The sequence below is a fragment of the Drosophila suzukii genome, chromosome 2L (assembly GCF_043229965.1).
Source record: "Drosophila suzukii chromosome 2L, CBGP_Dsuzu_IsoJpt1.0, whole genome shotgun sequence".
Classification (NCBI taxonomy): Eukaryota; Metazoa; Arthropoda; class Insecta; order Diptera; family Drosophilidae; genus Drosophila; species Drosophila suzukii.
In genome coordinates, this window is record NC_092080.1 from 21,446,733 (window position 1) to 21,464,355 (window position 17,623).

Genomic DNA, 17,623 nt, shown 5'->3' on the forward strand with positions numbered 1-17,623 from the left:
ATGGGTCTGCGGCCCTTGAAGACAGCTCCGAATGGTGTGTCCCCTTCCGAGTTGATAAATGAATCTGTAGATTTGTTGGAAAATATTTTCGGGGGAATTTCGTGCAGTAATTGCCAACTTATTCGAGGCAGCGAGATAGTATGGCCAATAATGGTAATAGCAGCTAATGAAGCGGGGCTCTCGGCTGGATTTTTGGATTTGGGTTCGGAGTCGGGGGTCTCCGATGCCAAACACCAGCGCGTAAGTGTAGATTCCTCGCCTCGGCAAGTGTTGTTTCTTGATGTTTTTTTACCGGCGTTGAAAACAAACACAAATAGATGTGGAAACCCGGGGATGCTGGGAAACAAAAGGGGCAAACCGAGTGCAGAGGAGGCGAACAATTAACGCGTCGCTGTAATTACAGCAAATGGTAAAAAATGTTTGGGAACAACTAACCAGAAAAAGACACAAAAAAGGCACGGTGAGAGGGAAAGATACAAAATATTAATAATCAATAGCCCGCTAAAAGGCATCGACGGAGTCGGTCGAGTTGGTTGCGATGGTTGAGGCAATTTTATCGGTCATTGAACGGACGAGAAACCAAGCAGGTCCCAGAAAGATTTACAAGCCAAAAAAGCAAAACGCCAGGCATGGAAATTATGCCAAAAACTTGGATTTGCCGCGGCAAGAAGCGATCGGTTTTTGGTTAATTACCCGAACTAAGGCCCAGGCCAAATCTCCGTTAACCTCCGGGGAATAAAATTTCGGAGCGGGTTGGCGGGACGGAGCAGTTAATTACATAAAAACAAGTGATTTGCGTGTGCGCTGCTGTGGCTGCTGCTGCTGCCCACCGGCATCGATTCCAGCTCAACGTTTCTAAGCTTTTTTTCTTTGGGTAATTTTCAACTCGCCAACTTTCGGCCCGGCTAATTAGCGGAGAAAATCTTTGGCAGAAGCCGAGTGCCCATTTGTTGGTTGAACTCTTGTGAGTCGCCAGAAGTGGTAATGTGTCCAAGAACAGGTGACCTTTGACCAAAGTTTATAAGCCTAAAATATCATTAGATGTTTTTCGTATTGGAAAATATTACTTTTATATTACTACTCCCTGATATTCCTTAAAATACCTCTCAAAGCTGAAATGTTACAATTTTAACAACTTCATTTTAATAACCCAGTGCTTTTGATGGAATAGTATTATTTTAGTTAACTTAGTTTATAGACTACCCATATATAAAGATGGTAATAATATTTAAAGCCACTCTATTTCAATTTTCTCGCAGGGATTTCCTTCTACTTCACCTTAAAGTTACAATTTTAACAACTACATTTTAATAACCTAGTGCTTTTAATGGTATAGTATTACTTTAGTTAACTACCCTTATATAAAGATGGTAATAATATTTAAAGCCATTCTAATTCAATTTAGTCGCAGGGATTTAGTTCTTGTTCACCTTAAATTTATAAAACTGCAAAAGAAAAGTAAACTTGGCAGTCGTCTTCTGTCTAAAATTCCGTTTCATTTCATTATGTCTCGAATAATTCCCCAGCCTCGTTCTCCTTTCCTCTACTTAGCTTCCGAATGACCTTTGGCTGGCGCCGTCTTCTCCGCATCCTTTCATTTGGTGCCCCCACACTCCTTATAATTTATCATAAAAAATAAAAGTTTTTTGGCTTTTTACGAACCTTTTCATGGGGTTTCTGCCCCCCTGCGGTCAAAAAATTGGAAGGGAGCTGGACAATCGGCGCCGTGACTGCGTTCTAGATAAATAAGCATTCTTAATTATCCCTTTGCCCCGTTCTCTGGGGTGGCAAAAATGTTATAAACAATGGAAACCGAGCACTTAATGCGTTTTCTGTTTTCCACAACAAGGCTAAAAAAAAGAGGCAGCGAGCAAGTATTTTTCTTCATATTATTCATTATTTTGTGGCCAAAAAAGAAAATGTTTTTATTGCCTGCGAAAAAGGGTATAAAATGCCCCGTCGCCATTAGCCAAGGACCCGCAAACGGGACGACAACAACTCCAATCAAATGTGAAGGAGCGAGAGTGAAAAGGAGGTTTCGGAGTGGCCTTTTGGCCAGATATGCACTGATGGGCGGAGGTGGGGGTGAGCGGGCCCGAACCGGAGAAATGCCGTCGGTAGATGAGATTTGGATTTCTTGCCCATGACAGGCCAGTGACTTTTCACTTTTTCGCATGTGAGCAAATGTGTAATTGAAGTTCCGCTCGACAAAAAAAAGGCCAGGCCAAAAGCGGGCCGAGGAGAAAATAAATGGGAGAAAGGACTCTGAGGACCTGGCCATTCGATTCAATTGTTGCCTTTCCAACTCGCCGACGGCGCCTTGGCCCAAAGTCGCGATTGCCACATGAGTTGGCACAAAATCACAAAATCACAAACTCACAAAATCAGTAAATCGCTCGCAAAGTGCACGAAAAATGCAGCGAAAATGAGAATGATGTGGCACTTTTTCAATGCTACCTGCCATGTAAATCATCAAACAAAAAAATCCTTCGAAAATATTATTGCAGGAGCAAAGGATTTAAGCGAAATATGGCTGCATCGATTTGAAAAAATATTCTCATCAAAATATTTGCAGTTTTTCTTCGGGACCTCATAACGATACCGATTGGGAAGGTAAGCCAACGTAAACATTCGCCTTTGGAAGCTGAAATACAGTGGTCACTTTGGAAAAGGCAGCCTAAGATATATAAAAATGTCCTGCGAAGACATTGTTTGATCTTATGAGATGGATTTTACTATATAATATATTTTATAAAAACAAAGTGATAAATATATCAAAAGTTACACAGAAAAAATTGTGACGTTCTCGTCTGAGTTGAAAATGTTCTTGAAAATAGGACGACAATTTTGAAGTTGAAAATGTTTTCATTCTGCTCGTATGAAGTTGAATTGGCGGTATTTTCATTGTATATCTCAAGAAATAAACTATTAGTCCAGCCAATAGTGTATACTTATCAAAAAGTTTTGTGTACTTACATGGTTTTTAAGAACGAATGTTCTCAATTCAAGAACATTGTACTTTAATATGTCTTCCTGTGTAGTTTTACTTTAGCTAGCAATTTTTATTTATCCTATTGTAATAGTATAGTCATTGATGTTTTCATAACCTCTTGTTTATTTAAATATCTTTAAAATAGTTATAAGTAATTGTTTATAAAACTCTTAAAAGCCTCTGTACAGTTTAGAGTCCTGTCTGTAAACATTGGTCCTGCTTTGAATCCGGCGTCAAAAGCTCGGAAGATTTCTTCCCCATCATGGTATAACTTAAAAATCGGAATCTAAAGACTATACTATATTATACTATTGCACCCATTAGTAGTTCCTTGGTTTCATGATGCCTAAGGACACGTAGCAAAAAGTACAACTGCAGTTTGGGTTATATTTTGCCCTCTTGTTTCTGCCCAGCCCACGACCTAAAAAAACGATTTCTATATGTTGGCGACTTTAACTGTGTGCTGTCCGTGTGTTTAGTATTATCAAATGCAATTTTCTAACGCAGTCGCACTTTCAACGATGACAGCAGCGACGTCGGCAGAGGCAGCGACGCCAACGGCGACTGCGACTGCGACTGAGGCCCCCAAAAGCAGCAACAAAGGCCCCCCAACAATTGCAGTTTTAAGTGAAAATAAAATGCATGACAACAGCAGTGGAAAGGCGGCAGCAACAACAATGCATGCCTAAAACCTAATAAAAATTCAAATTAACATTTGAAAGAGCGAGTCGGCAAATAGAGCGAGTGAGGGATAGCGATAGAGAGAGCTGCAGCGGGCGAAAGAGACAGATGGAGAGAGAGCGAGCGAGACAGCGGCAGAGGAAGAGAAAGAGACAGGGCGACGCAGCCGAAAAAGCTTATGAAATTCTATTAATTTTTGAACAAAACGGAATGTAATCCCTGCGAATGACCCATCGCCCTGCCACTCCCACATTTCTAATCGCCCATCGAGAGCTACCGATGGCAACCGAAACTTTCCGATTCCGGTTCTTATACTACCGATTCCGATGATGCCAGCGTCCAGTCCAAATACTGTCTGTTGTTTTTCCCTATTTTGTTGCACTTTGTTTTTGTGCTTCCTTCTCTGTGTGTCTGTTGTGTGTCGACGTAGTTGTTGTTGTTATGGTTGTGCAGATTGCAGACACTCGCATAATAATGCAATTTGCCATCTGCCATGGAACGACGTTCCGTCCGATTCCAAAATTCGACGTCACGCGCCAAAAAGACTGCGACGTTGTTGTTGTTGTGGTTGTCGTTGACGTTGTCTGGCCTCTGGATGTCTGTTTGTCTGTCTCACTCCCCCTTGGATCCCTTCTCCCTCGCACACACAAGCACACGAACACCTTTATAGGCACAGATACTATAGGATCGAAATGTACGGTGGTCACTGGCAAACTGGAGTTACTTCCCTAGCTTTCAAGAAGAAAAGAAGTCGTATTACTCAGAGAGAATTCGCATTTTTAAATGTATGAAACCTTTTTTTTGCACCCAAAATGTTTTACTTTTACTTTTAAAATGCTTTTCTTTTAATTTTAATATGTTTATTTTATATATAAAACAGTAGTTTTTTTTGTGTTGGTGGAAAAAAATTGTGTAAACTAAAGGCATTCAAAGGCCACGAAAGAAAATAGTATGGGTATGGCTCAGGGGGCAAGTAACAGTACGGGTAGAAGGTTCGAGTCCCACCCACAGTTCATTTTTTTGGTTCCTATTTATTCGAACTTACACTTGTTTAATCATTATCAAAAACGGGTTGAAAAAATAAAAATTGATATCAGAATCTTGAATAGAATACTTGGAAATAAGTCTAAGACTCAAAGTTTTTATTTGTTCGCTAAAAATAAAAAAAAAATCCTTTGTAATACCCATAATCAGGTGCTATTCTTTTGTATAGGGTTCAAAACGTTTGTTATTGAAACAGTAATACTTACAATAATGTATAAGTCCTCCAAACTAGTTTATAATATTAAATGTTTTCGTATAATTCAAGTAAAAATGAATAATTTAAGCAACCCTATTTTTTAGATTGGGAAAATACCTTTAAGAATTTGTTTATTTTTTTAAACTATAAATAATTCCCGTTGACCGAGTGTCCACTGTGGCTACAAGGACAACAAATCGGTGGCCACCTGCAGGCTGCTTGTCCCTTGCACTCACACATTTGCGGGCAAACAAATACTTTGAAAGGATGCGACTCTTGCCGTTTGATATTTGGCACTCTTTGCTGTTCTCTTTGCTCCCATTTTGCACTGCTCACTTGTCCGGCCCTCTGACCCCTGACCCCCCTAATCCTTTTACCGCTGCTGCAGTTGAAGGCCTCGAATCGCCTTCGGCTGTCGTCGGCTGCGAATATTCGCGATTCCATTCCTTCTTCCCCTTCCTTCGCTTTTTTTCGAACTGTATGTGTGTGCGTTGATTTTGCGATTTTTGTTTTTGTCCTTTTTTTCGCACAGTTGCGAGTTTTCCACGAAAAACAGCTGCAAAAAAGCACGTGTCATCGCTGACTCGCCCATTTCAGCGTGTGCGTTACCCCCCTCCCCCTTTTCCCCAACGCCGTTTTCTCCATTTTCCCCAGCGCCACATCCACATCCACTTTTCCCTTTTCATGGTCGCTTTGGCCCCCAGCGCTATTTGATTTTTATGCTTGCGGATTTTCTTTTGATTTCGCTGTTCGCGATTGTTGTTCTTGTGTGAAAGCGTTTTCGTAGACAGGACAAATCGGGGAAACCCCATGGCGATGATGACGATGACGAGATGATGACGATGTCGTCTGTTTTTGGTGCCACAACTGTCAAGGGGGGCGGGGGCGGTAATAGCCGTGTGCAACGTGCGGCGAATGCAGTTCTTTGGCAGACCCATTCGCCGATTCTCCGCCGTTCTTGCCACAGCCAAATTATTGATTTGATTTCTCGATTTGGCCGCGAGCCAAGCGCCAACTTGGTTAAAAGCAAACAACGAAAATACTGCTTAAGACTGCACACACCCAAAGAGACAGTGGGCGCTTGCAAATGAGACCAGGAAGTTAAGATTTCTTTTTATATTTTCTTAGAAATATCAAAAGTAATATACTAAAATTTTCAATTCGGTTTAAAGAGAACCCAACAAGACAGCACTTAATTTTTCTGATAATTGTATTGACAAATACATGCTTTAAACTCTATTGCAAACTCTAGCCTTAAATTGAAAACCAAAATTTCTATGAAGTTCCTATTAGGATGTATTAATAAAAATAAAAACGCATTTCTTACAAAATAACAGAGGTAATTACAGTGAATTTAATGACAAATTGTACATTTTATATTTCTAACTAATTTTCATACTTAATCTAAGAGTACCACACCTCCACCAAAAAAAAAAAACAAAATATGTTTTCTTTTATTTAAAACAATTATTTTTAAAAATATTTTAAATATTTATTTTTTACAATTTTTCAATTTGATTTAAAGAAATCCCACTAAAATAGCACTTTATTTTTTCTGAGAGTTTGTTAATTGTATGCTTTAAAGTCTATGCAACTTAAATTGAAAACCAAAAATTATACTAAGTTGGTATAAGGATATGTTAATAATAAGATAAACGCATGTCTTACAAAATAAAAAAGGCAATTCTAGTGAATTTAATGCCAAAGAGTGCAACATTTTATTAATATAAACTCATTTTCATAAATGTAGCCTACTTAATCTAAGAGTAGCACTCCTCCACCAAAAGATATAATTCAAAATATGTTTTCTTTGATTTAAAACAAAGCAAAAAACTGAGTATACCAAGTGGTCTTCTCTAACAAGTGCCCCCTGTACCGCCCAAGATTGCCCACACACCATCCTGCAGAAAGGCGCATAAGATGATGGCATAACCACTGCACCCCCGCACCCCCACACCCCGAATCTCGGGGGCAGAATCGAAGCTGCAATAAATAAAAGACGCCCTTTCCACAAAAGAAGTCGCCACTCGGACTGGCCTTCTATGGGTATTCCTTGGTCTCGCCTTTTCAGTGGTGTTGGTGTGCAGTTTGCAACTCGAGACTGCAGTCTCCGCTCTTGGAGGCTCCATCTCTTTCGGGCTTCTCTTAGGTTTTTCGGAAGCGAAACCAAACCCCCCAATTTTCTCAGCTGGGGTTTGTTATTGTTTTTCTTGCCGTTTTGCCGGCTGGCGAACCGAATGAATGAATATGAATATGGGTGCGTGCCCTCTCTTTCCTCGCGCGCCATCTCGCTCTATTGGCGCTCGGAAACTTCGGTTCGAGTTGGAGCCGAAGCACTTCGTGTTGCATCGAACCTGCTCGATGCTATCTATGATGTGTTGGTCCAAGGGGGGGTGGCGGCAATAGCCGGAAACGGAAATCATATTTGGGCAAGTTCTAATGCCATCGACGATTGCAATTAAATGGCAGAATGACAATTGTTTTGAGCCTGCGAAGGGGACAGAAACGGAGGTGACCAAAAGCCTGACCCTGCCATTAACCGTTAATGCACGGATCGTAAATCGAATTGAAAGGAAGGTGTGTCATGCGACTTATAAATAAAATTAACAACCCGCCAAGCGATTCGTGGTGAGGGGTAGAGGTTAAGGCGGAAATATTTGCGCGAATGCGACTTTGTTGCTCCTCGTTATTGCCGTTCTTGTTGTTGTTGTTGTTGTTGTTGTTGCTGTAATTAATGGCAAACAATTACAAAAAGCGAAAAAAAAGGAGTGAGTTGGAGAAAAGGAACGAGGCCTCGAGTGGAATTACAGAATAAAAGGCGAAGAGCAAGTTAAAAAGTGAATTACCTGATAAAGGACAAAACGCGATTTGAGGTGTGTTCCGCCGACCACCTTCCGCCGACCGTCCCACTGCGATTCCATATCCAATCCATCCGGTCAACAATGCGTGTGTCTCGGGTTAAGCACCGCTGCCCAGCATGGGTTCTCGGGACAGTGGGCCCTATCTATAAGCAATCTTGGTCCCTCAAAAGTCCCCATACATCTATTCCAACATTAAGCTTTAATACATGGAATACCAAGATTATTGTTGAAATATGAAACTCAAAAAATATATAACATGGTTTAATGAAAATACATCTTAACTTAGTTATATATTTTTATTTTAATCAACAAAGTACTAAGAAAAAGTTAAATAAATAATATTTGATCAATAAATTAATTACTCATCTAAATTTGTGTACCATTAATATTTTAAAATCTAATTTTATTACAAAAATTATAGACTTTTAGATAATATCTCATGGGTTCCACTGCACACTTAAATATTTTATTTTGTTTAAATTTTATTAATTAAGTAATAAACAAAATTTAAATAAATAAAAGTACTCAATAAATATAAAACTCCTTTAAAATTGTATACTATTAATATTTTAAAATCTAATTTTATTACAAAAATTATAGATTGTTAGATAATATCTCATGGGTTCCACTGTCTTTATCCTTTCATTATCCCCCTTCTGCCCCACCCCCTAACGGCGGTCAGTGTCCAGCTGACGCGCTTAATTAATTACGCGATTGTATTTGTGACTAACTGCTTACCTCCCGGCCCCATCCCCACCCCCTCCCCCTCTTGGGCTCAAAGTTTTGTGGTAATGCAATCGCTTGTTGTGGCCGTAAGGGAGTTGGGGGTTGCGGTGCGGGGGCAAGGACGTCCCGTCATTGGGGAGAAATTAATACCCACTTAAGCTTTACTGGACAGGCGCTGGCTTCGACTTCTTTTCTGGCGGAGATTCTTCTTTATTTTTTGGCCAGCTGTCGATTCTGCTTCTTGTCGAAGGTGATTCACAATGCGCATAAATAAACGGTTCCAAGTATTCCGATATTTTAAGCCAATTTAACGTTGTTCTGACTTACTCTCCTTTCCTTAACCTCTAACCACCTTTTTTGTTTAGTTATTTTCCGAGTCCTGCAATTATCCTAGGTAGGTTAATATCCCCTCCATATTGCAGTCGCGTTTTCGAAAAATTATGAAGTAAAAAATGTTTTTATTACCGAAAATTACAATGTGCGAACGGAAAGAAAGACGGCTTGCGGTGAAGGGGTCAATGGCAGGCGCAGTGAGGGGATACACTGAGAAAAATGTGAAACAAATCTGGTTCTTATTTTTATAATCTGTGTAGGTTTTTTTAAAATATTTAAAATATATCTTGATTGAATTTAAAGAGGTTAAGAATCCATTACTTACATACATATGTTCTAAAACTTTATATTGGTTAAGGATATTATCATTTTAAAACATTTTGTATGATCTAACATAAATATTTATGGGCGCATACTTAAAACTAGTTATGATAATTCATAGATAGGTAGTTCAAAATTCTTGTGCATTACTTTTGGATGGGGTCCATGGGTTCCCCGGTTTCCAGCTGTCCTTCGGTCAGGCTGTTTTGGACGGTTGGATAGTTGTAGGCCCGTCAGCAAATAAACACTCTGACCCGGCAACCAAAAAAAGGAAGCATAGCAGGAGGTTAATTTCATTAGAAATTCATATTTTTTTGTTTCGAGTTCTGTATGTGGGTGATAGTCAAGGGGGACTCTTTCGATGGGCGTTGCTTCGACATGTGTAAATGTGAGCAATAAAAAATAAATTTTGTCCTGCTCCTTCGCTCTTGTTGATGTTGCTGTGTTATTATTGTCGTAATTTGTTTATACCGGTATTTATGAAATGGTCACAAGTCAACGCGTTTCAACAACAACACCAACTACAGGACTAACCCCAGAACACGCACCAGGACGACTCTCCATCCTCTAAGCCCCCTATCACCAATTATTCTTATTACGCCTATTACTACTTTTTTAACCACTTTCCATTGTTGTTTTGTTTTGGGTGTTTGGCCCTTTGGGTTCTTCCGTAGCTTTTGCTGACCTTTTATGTTAATCGCATTTGGCTTGTAACGTGGATAGCGAGTGAGAGAGGGGGGGAAGTCTTGTAGCCAGTAATTGATATGCGTCCTAATCATGCAATCCTTTGTTACCCCCCACCACCCTCTGATATTTCCGCCCACTCGGAGGGAAAACAACTTCAACTTGTGGCTTGTTAGTTGTAGTGGAAGAAGTAATTACAAGCATTGCTGCGGGTTTGTATTAAGACTGGTTGACGTCAGCCCTCAATTAATGATCGGGAAAAGCAGGAATCACCTGGCAAATTTGCATAATCAAGCGGTGAATCATATCTGTAATTATCTGCAAGCAGTAAAACCTTAAGTGAAAATGATATTATAGCAGCTTTACTTTATATTCAAAATTTTTTGGGGAATCCAGCGATCTTAACTTATTTTTAAAGATCTAAGATTATTATCCATACTTTTATTTATGGATGTAAAACAAAATATTTACATCATCATCAGCTTCCCTATAACCTTAACTATTTAAAGACAGTGTTTTAATTTCTACATCGAACTCAGCTCGAAACTGCGTCTTCGTTTTGGTCTCTCACAGATCTGGCATTTGCTGGCTAATTAATAAACTTTCACATATCTGATTTCGGAAATCTTTTCACTTGCAGCTGCTTGAATGGTTTGAAATTTAACCGAAAATCGTTTTATGTAAATTATCAACGAAAGAAATGTCGAGAGCTATGGGACGGAGATGAGTTAAGGTAGGGGATTTTTGTATAATTTATTGCATTTTGATAGTTAGAGTTTAATTACAGCATTTCACTTTGCTGTTTCGAGGCAGTGAAAGTGCAAGTGGTATAGGTTTTTGGGTGCTACCGATCACAAAGAGGCTGCTCATCAGCGATTAACCTTTGACCGCCCGCCGCCCAGGTAGAAAATCTTGACCGAAACAGTTGCACTTTTTCCGCCGCCGGTCGTGACCCCTCTGGAAATCATAAGACAATAAATCTTTTTAATATCTCTCCTTGTTCTTGGGCCTCTTTTCGCTTCTTTGCTTTTTTCATGTTGTTCTCCGTTTCGGGGGCGTTGGTTTTCCTTTTCTTTTGCGTTTTTCTGGTGGAGTTTCTCACGTCCTTTGCCGGGGGAGGCTGTTAAGGTCAGCGAGCGGGGGCGTGGCCATTACTCAAGTTTGTGGATTTGAAGTAATAACTCAGTGCGTCATAAAAATTTTAATTGCTTTGGGCTTCCTCTGTGCGAAAGCAGTTCGGGTAATTAACATTAACCCAAAAATGTCCAAGAAACAAAGCCGGAACAATGCAAAGCACCCACAGCAACATCAGTAGCAGAAACATGCCACGAACAATGAGGCAATAAAAATTGCAGCGCATAATTTTCCACCACCGAACCCTTTTTTTCTGGAGGTTGTTATTGCTGAAAATTTCCACGCGTATCAGTAATTAGTTTGCTTATTGTTATTCTTTTTTTGGGGGTTTTTCTGGGTCAGAAATGGGGAATGGCTTGGTACTATCCCTTAATCTAAAGATGTTTCGGCCACCTTGCGTGCCTTGAAAATCGGTCCAGTAGGGATCTTCTAGGAGCAAGATCTTTACTGATTTTGACACAGGGACAAAGGGCAGACCGCCTTGACAAGCTGGAAATTTATACATTCCCTATATGTGGGATCAAAAGGGCCAAAATCAACAGCAATTGTTGTACTACTCGGCAGTGTGTGTGTGTGAGTGCTAAGTGGGTGCAATTAGACCGCCGAACGAACAGGTAAACAGGTAACCCAAGTCGAGTCTTAGTCTTGGGTCCGTCGGTCATTCGATTTCGGGGTCGGTCGATCTCCGTATTGGCTTTGATCCTAATGCAACGAATTGAGCCACGCATCGAAAGGTGGCAATAAATTCTGATTGCAATTGACACTTTTATCGCAGGCCCAACGAATCGAGGGTGAATTCAAAATATCTTCTAATGGTCAACTGCTTTTTGTTCTTTTGTTGCAGACACTGGGCTGCAGAGTCAAGGTTGTGCAGCTGAAGGGAGAAGAAGCAACTGCAGCAGCCGCATAAATTCTAAAAAATAATACAAACTGCAGCCACAATATACGGATCTGCAGCAGCAACAATAGATCAAGCTGCAACTTTACCCATTGACACAGCAGCAACATCTGCTATCAAAAGCTGAGCCACATCATCGGAATCTTGGGCGACTGAAGCAGCAGCAACATCTAGAGATATTGCTACTGCAACAGCAACAGCGGCATTAACCAGCAGCAACATGTGAGTACCACTCAAATTTCCATTAAGTGGACGGGCCAAATCAATTCGCTAATTGAATGCCGCGCAATTGAAAAGCTTCTTAATGTTGTTAAATGTGGACGAGTTGGCATCCCTCGATGCGGCCCTCCATCACCCAGCTCCCCGCACTTCTTTCGTACCCCCGGTTAACAGTCTTAATAGAATCAAAGAGCGACGCAATATTACTTTTAATTTGGCGTAATTGTGGCGGTCTCAGTCTCTAAGTTCCAAGTCCCCACCCCTGGGTACCTCTATTTCGTATAAACTTACTCACCTCCCCTCGAAAGTGCACAGAAAGAAATAGTAATGTTTTCTGTTTGGAATAGAAAGTTTTATTTTTGAATGTTGTGGAACATACGAATAGGTTAGTGCCTTACAAAATGTAGAGTTAAAAATCATATTTTTTTCATAAGAAATGTTCTAACATTTTAAACGTAATATTTTATTTTCTCTGTAAGTCCAGGTCATCCCTTAGTTCTATTTTTTTCCCAAAACTCTTGAATCACATCACATAACATGATAAGTTAAAAGAAATGTAACAATGCAAGGATTACTTTCTGTGTACCCCTTTCGCTTGTACAGTTTGCGAAACAGATTTACTTACGTTCTTCGCTCTATGGCAACAATAAAAAATACAAATTCAAATTGGTCAAAGCAAACGCCAAAAAGAAAAGAATCATATAGGAACGACTTTTGAGGGTTGGGTGCCCAGAGGGGTGTGGGTGGTTGGTTTGGGGAATGGCAAACGATGGAATCAATTAACCAAATGGCGCGAGTACTCGACCGTCGGCTGACTTTGCATTGGTTAATAACCGCTTGCAAAAAAATCAACGACAGACGGACAAATAGAGAATTGAAATCAAAATCAAAAATATATCTGAGCTCACACACATATGCACACTCGGCGTCTAAAGGGGTGCCATTCCCCAACCCCTTCCACACTCCCCGCCCCACCATTTCAAAGCAAAAACCCGCAGTCCAAAAATTTCTCTGAGGAGCTTCAATTGTCTGCACTTGAGTTCAATTTCTGTACGGTCGCGTTGGCTACCCAAAACCCAAAATGCTTTTAAAGCTCGCCTGCAGAGCGGAATCGACTCGCCGAGGGGATGAGGGAGATATTTTCGTCATAACTATAAATTTTATTGAGATTCAAATGGTCTGCGTACAAATTTAGACACAATTATTACTTACTTCAATGACGCCAGTCAGTGGAATGGGGCAACAACTGAGGACTTCGTATTTCGAGGGGGAAATTCACCCCATGGGGTAGTTTCCACTCCAAGTTGTTGGAGTTCCGAAATTTTAATATTGCATTAAACCAGTGCTAAGATGTTTGAATTGCTCTTTCGTTTTTTAAATGTGTAGACCATACTTGTGAAATACATTTATACTTGATCTAAATGGTCTAGAATCTAAGGGATGTGTAAGAAATATTTAAACCCTTTTCAGTTCTCGATACAAATTTAAGTAGCTCTCTAGCAGATGTCAAAACAATCCCATTTATCCAACCACCCACCCACCACCTTCTCCACTTAATAGACAGTTCGTCAAATGACAATTACAACGACTTAATTACTTTTAATAAAGACGTCCGTATGTAGGCAAGCGAACAGAAAAAATACAGCTCTTCATTAGCGAAAAAATATACTCGTCCATTTTTGCATAATGCCTCATTATGCTTAGCCCAGAAAAAGGGGTTGGGGGTGGGGTAGTTGGGGGTGCTCGCCTTAATACATACAAATTGGAAATTGATGAATTTTTCCGGTTGGTGTCCGTCCTCGGCTCTCAAACAAAATGCAGCTGGCCCCCTGGGCCGAGAGTCTATCGCACTCGAATATCAATTAGTGCGGGTGGGGATGGGATTACCGATCGTTCGATCGATGGATCGATCGATCCCCAGGCCGATCTAACGAACAATCAATGGCAATTGCTGCCGAAGGGAAATTACTAATAATAATGACTTTAATTGAATATTGCGCACTTCATTCACCCGGCGTTCTAAATTTGAATCCAGCAAAAGGGGGCCATATCAACCATTATAAACTTCCAATCGACCATAAACACTTGGAGGCGAGTGTGTGGCAGAGGTGTACCGGGGATCGATCCGTGGCAATGTCACAGCGCGCTTTATATTTGGATATGAGACGAGCGGTAATGAAGTTCGCCGGATTCGCAGGCAGCCGAGTACTCACTCAGTCTCCCGCCCCCGAAACGATTCAAGCATGAAAGCAATTTTTAATTTATTTTGGTTGAGCGCTTCACTTTTTCCTAAAATTATGACATAATAGCAGGCAGCAAGGCACCAAGGCACCGAGGCACCGCCGAACCAGCGAACCACCTAATAATGTCATATGGAAATTTACGAGTACCCAACCCGATCCGAAAACCCGGGCGGGGGAGCTGCGACTCATCGAGGGGGACGGCGGACGGTGTGAACACCTCGGCAGTGTGGGAAAAGTATATTTGGATGCCGTTGCCGATGCCGATGTCGATGGCAAACACCTTCCGCTTCACAAATCAGCAGTGTGTGCTGGACTGTGGGTTTCGATTACTTCGATACCTCGAGCTTAGGACCGCTGACCAGTTGTCAGTTGGCTAATGTTATAATTAACCTGACCACCTCCGTCAACGCCGGTCACATATCGATCCATCAGTTGACCCCCGAATCCAATCAAAGCCGCTTGGCCGGATAATCCCGGCTGGACCTGAAAATTGGATTGGCACTTTCGGTGGGGAAACGATAATAGATTCTTTTCCGATAAGTGAAACCTAGAGCAATGTTTTTGCTTGGCCATTTCAAAGGGTTTTTTTTTAACCTGTGAGCTTTCAGATGACTTACCTGTTTTGTTGTCTGATTTGAAAGAGTTCGAAACTATAAAAATTTAAAATGTTTTAATACCAGATTGCTTAGAAAAATATCTTTGCACTAATTTTTTATTTTAAAGTTTGTATACAATAGTACATGTATTAAAACAACAGCGTTTTTAAAGACCGTGATAATTGAATAACGCCTAGGAGCTATTTAAAATTTTTCATAAATAATAATTTTCCTTTAGTACGTTCGCTAAAATAACACCGTTTTCAAAGACATCATGGCAAACTAGTTTGTTTCTTATGGATTTCGGTAATAATTTGATAACGCCCAGGGGCCATAATTGAATTGCCCACATATCTGGATCTGAATCTGAATCTGAATCGGCTCTAAAAACAATTTAGTTGGAATACCGTGGGCGAGAGAGATGGTCTAAGTATGTAAACACGATCATTAAATAAAGCATTGAAAACGAACAAGAAACGAGACAATAAAACGCGCACACAGAGGAAAAAACTGATGTAGAGGAGGGAGAGAGAGGCAGATAGAAAAATAGAAAACGGAGGAGAGGAAAGGAGACAAGTTAACCAATGAAATAAACGCAAATTTAATGACAACAAACGCGCCACGCACAACTTGGCCAATACGCGTTTTCCATTATGGCCAGCCAGCCGAAGCACTTTACAACGCGAGATCGAATCGGCCGAGAGCGAAAAAACAAAAAACAAACAAACAAAAAACAACGTCAGAAAACGAAAACTACAAAATGGAATACATAATACATAATGCCGATAAACCCAAATAGTGAACAATGAATTAAATGTTATAAGATGTAGATACGACGCACACTTACAGGCCGAGATACATTTGTATCTGTGTCTGGAGACGAGCGATCCACTGGCTGTGATCTCTCCTACTTCTTTTGCTTTGGATTCAACTTGTTTTTTCGGCTTTTTATGGCTTTTCAATACCAAATGTCCGAAAGTCGACGGCGGGCATACCAGAGGGAAAATTAATGCCAGTATGTGGTGTATCTGAACGATACGTATTCATTCTTACGGCCATTGTTGCTGCTGCTGTCGTAGTTGCTTTCTCTTTGTGTTAATTGTATTCGAATAATGATGATGCTGGGTCGCTTGTTGGCCTGCATCTCGTATCTGGCGGATACTTTGCCCCGGCTTTGGCTAATTTAATTTATGGCCAGTTTATGTAAATTTGAAATACCACATTTAGTTTGTTTCTTCACTCTTTCTTCCAATCGTTGGCCGAACAGATCAATTTCTGTCTCTGCATCTTCAATTTCCTCTTCTTTCACGCTTCGGTTTTTAAGTTCTTTTTTAATATTAACCATTTTTATTGTAGACGACAGTTCATTGACATTTTGTGTATATACGAGCCTTATATCTGGCCATGTATCTACTTAACTATCTTTATGTGTATTTTCTGTGGCTCAAAAGAAAGTTAAAAACTCGGTGGAGTGACGGCATCTCCGAATCGGCATTTGCATAAATTTTGACCACACATTTCTTGGCCATGCGAAACTACCAAATAGCAAATAGTAACTAGCAGCAACAATAACAGCCCCGGGCTAATTGCGGCCCATTGAGATGGCTATCGGCTAGTGGACTCGCCCCATTAAGATGGCCATTTCGGTAAAGCTGGAAATTAATTAGGACAGGTTGCTCACAGTGGATATGGTCGGTATGGTGGGATAGTGGAATAGTGGGTGCCAATAAAAACGCATTGCAGTCCGCTCCCATATCTCCCAAGTGCGATCCATGAGTAATGGACTCACGCATCTGACGGATGCGAGATCTCGCCCCTTACGAATCCATTTTAGAGGCCATTTCAGGTTTAAGTTGCGATTGCGCTCGCGATTATTGCGCTTCAAAATTTGGCTTTGGTTTTTTTATGTCTCTGTCTTTGGAAACTTTTATTTGCTCATTTAATTTCTGAATTTCTGAAATTACTCAATTAGTTTAATTAGCAGCTGGCTTCGACTGCCCCTCAATGTCTATCCATGAAATGGATCGCAGATTTGTCTAAGCCGTGCACTGAGAAATAAAAGCTAGCTAAAACCAGTTTTAGGAAATGTCAAGGGATTTTCGAATTAAAAAGTAGTACAAAATACATAGCAAATGTAAAAGAGGATAGTAAGGGTATAACGAATACCTTGATTTAAGATATGTATCTTTTATAAGTATTTTATTCGGTTCCGTGTAGAAAAAACAGATATTGAAGTGTAGGACACTGCGACTTGAATCTACCGCTCTCACCTTGATTGATTTTTACGTTTAATGTAATGAAGTCTGCTGGGCCTCGTCACCCAGTCCTTTCCCTGATATAGTTTGGCCTCCCATCTGCATCAAGTCGACGTCAAAGTCAAAGGCGACTTTGGCGACGGTCATTTGTCAAAATCATTAATGCAATTACGCGACCAGACTGCGACTGAGAATGGGAATGAGACTGCGACTGAGGCTGTCTTCTGGCCTGCTAATTATTTTGAATTATTCAATTTCATGTCTCAATTTAAAGTCTCCGAGGCAATTAGGAAAAGTCGCTGCGAGTTCCATCCCAGTTCTCTTATCGCTTTTAGTTTTTTCCTGCCATTGAGTGCCACTTTGATGCGTGTCCAACTCGGGGGCGATGATATTGTGGGGGCGATGAGGATTGGGCATTGGGGATCCAGAAATGCAAATGA

General features: G+C 40.6%; 1 protein-coding gene across 4 annotated transcripts in view; it reads left to right on the top strand.

Annotated features, from left to right (window-relative positions):
* The window catches only part of ab (BTB/POZ-zinc finger protein abrupt), a 50,754-nt gene that overhangs the window by 2,135 nt on the left and 30,996 nt on the right, over positions 1–17,623 (top strand). For all 4 annotated transcript variants that reach the window (XM_036815719.3, XM_036815732.3, XM_036815727.3 and 1 more), the window contains exon 3: positions 11,817–12,092. The gene's annotated coding sequence lies outside the window, so the exon portion shown is untranslated. The remainder of the gene's footprint in view (positions 1–11,816; positions 12,093–17,623) is intronic.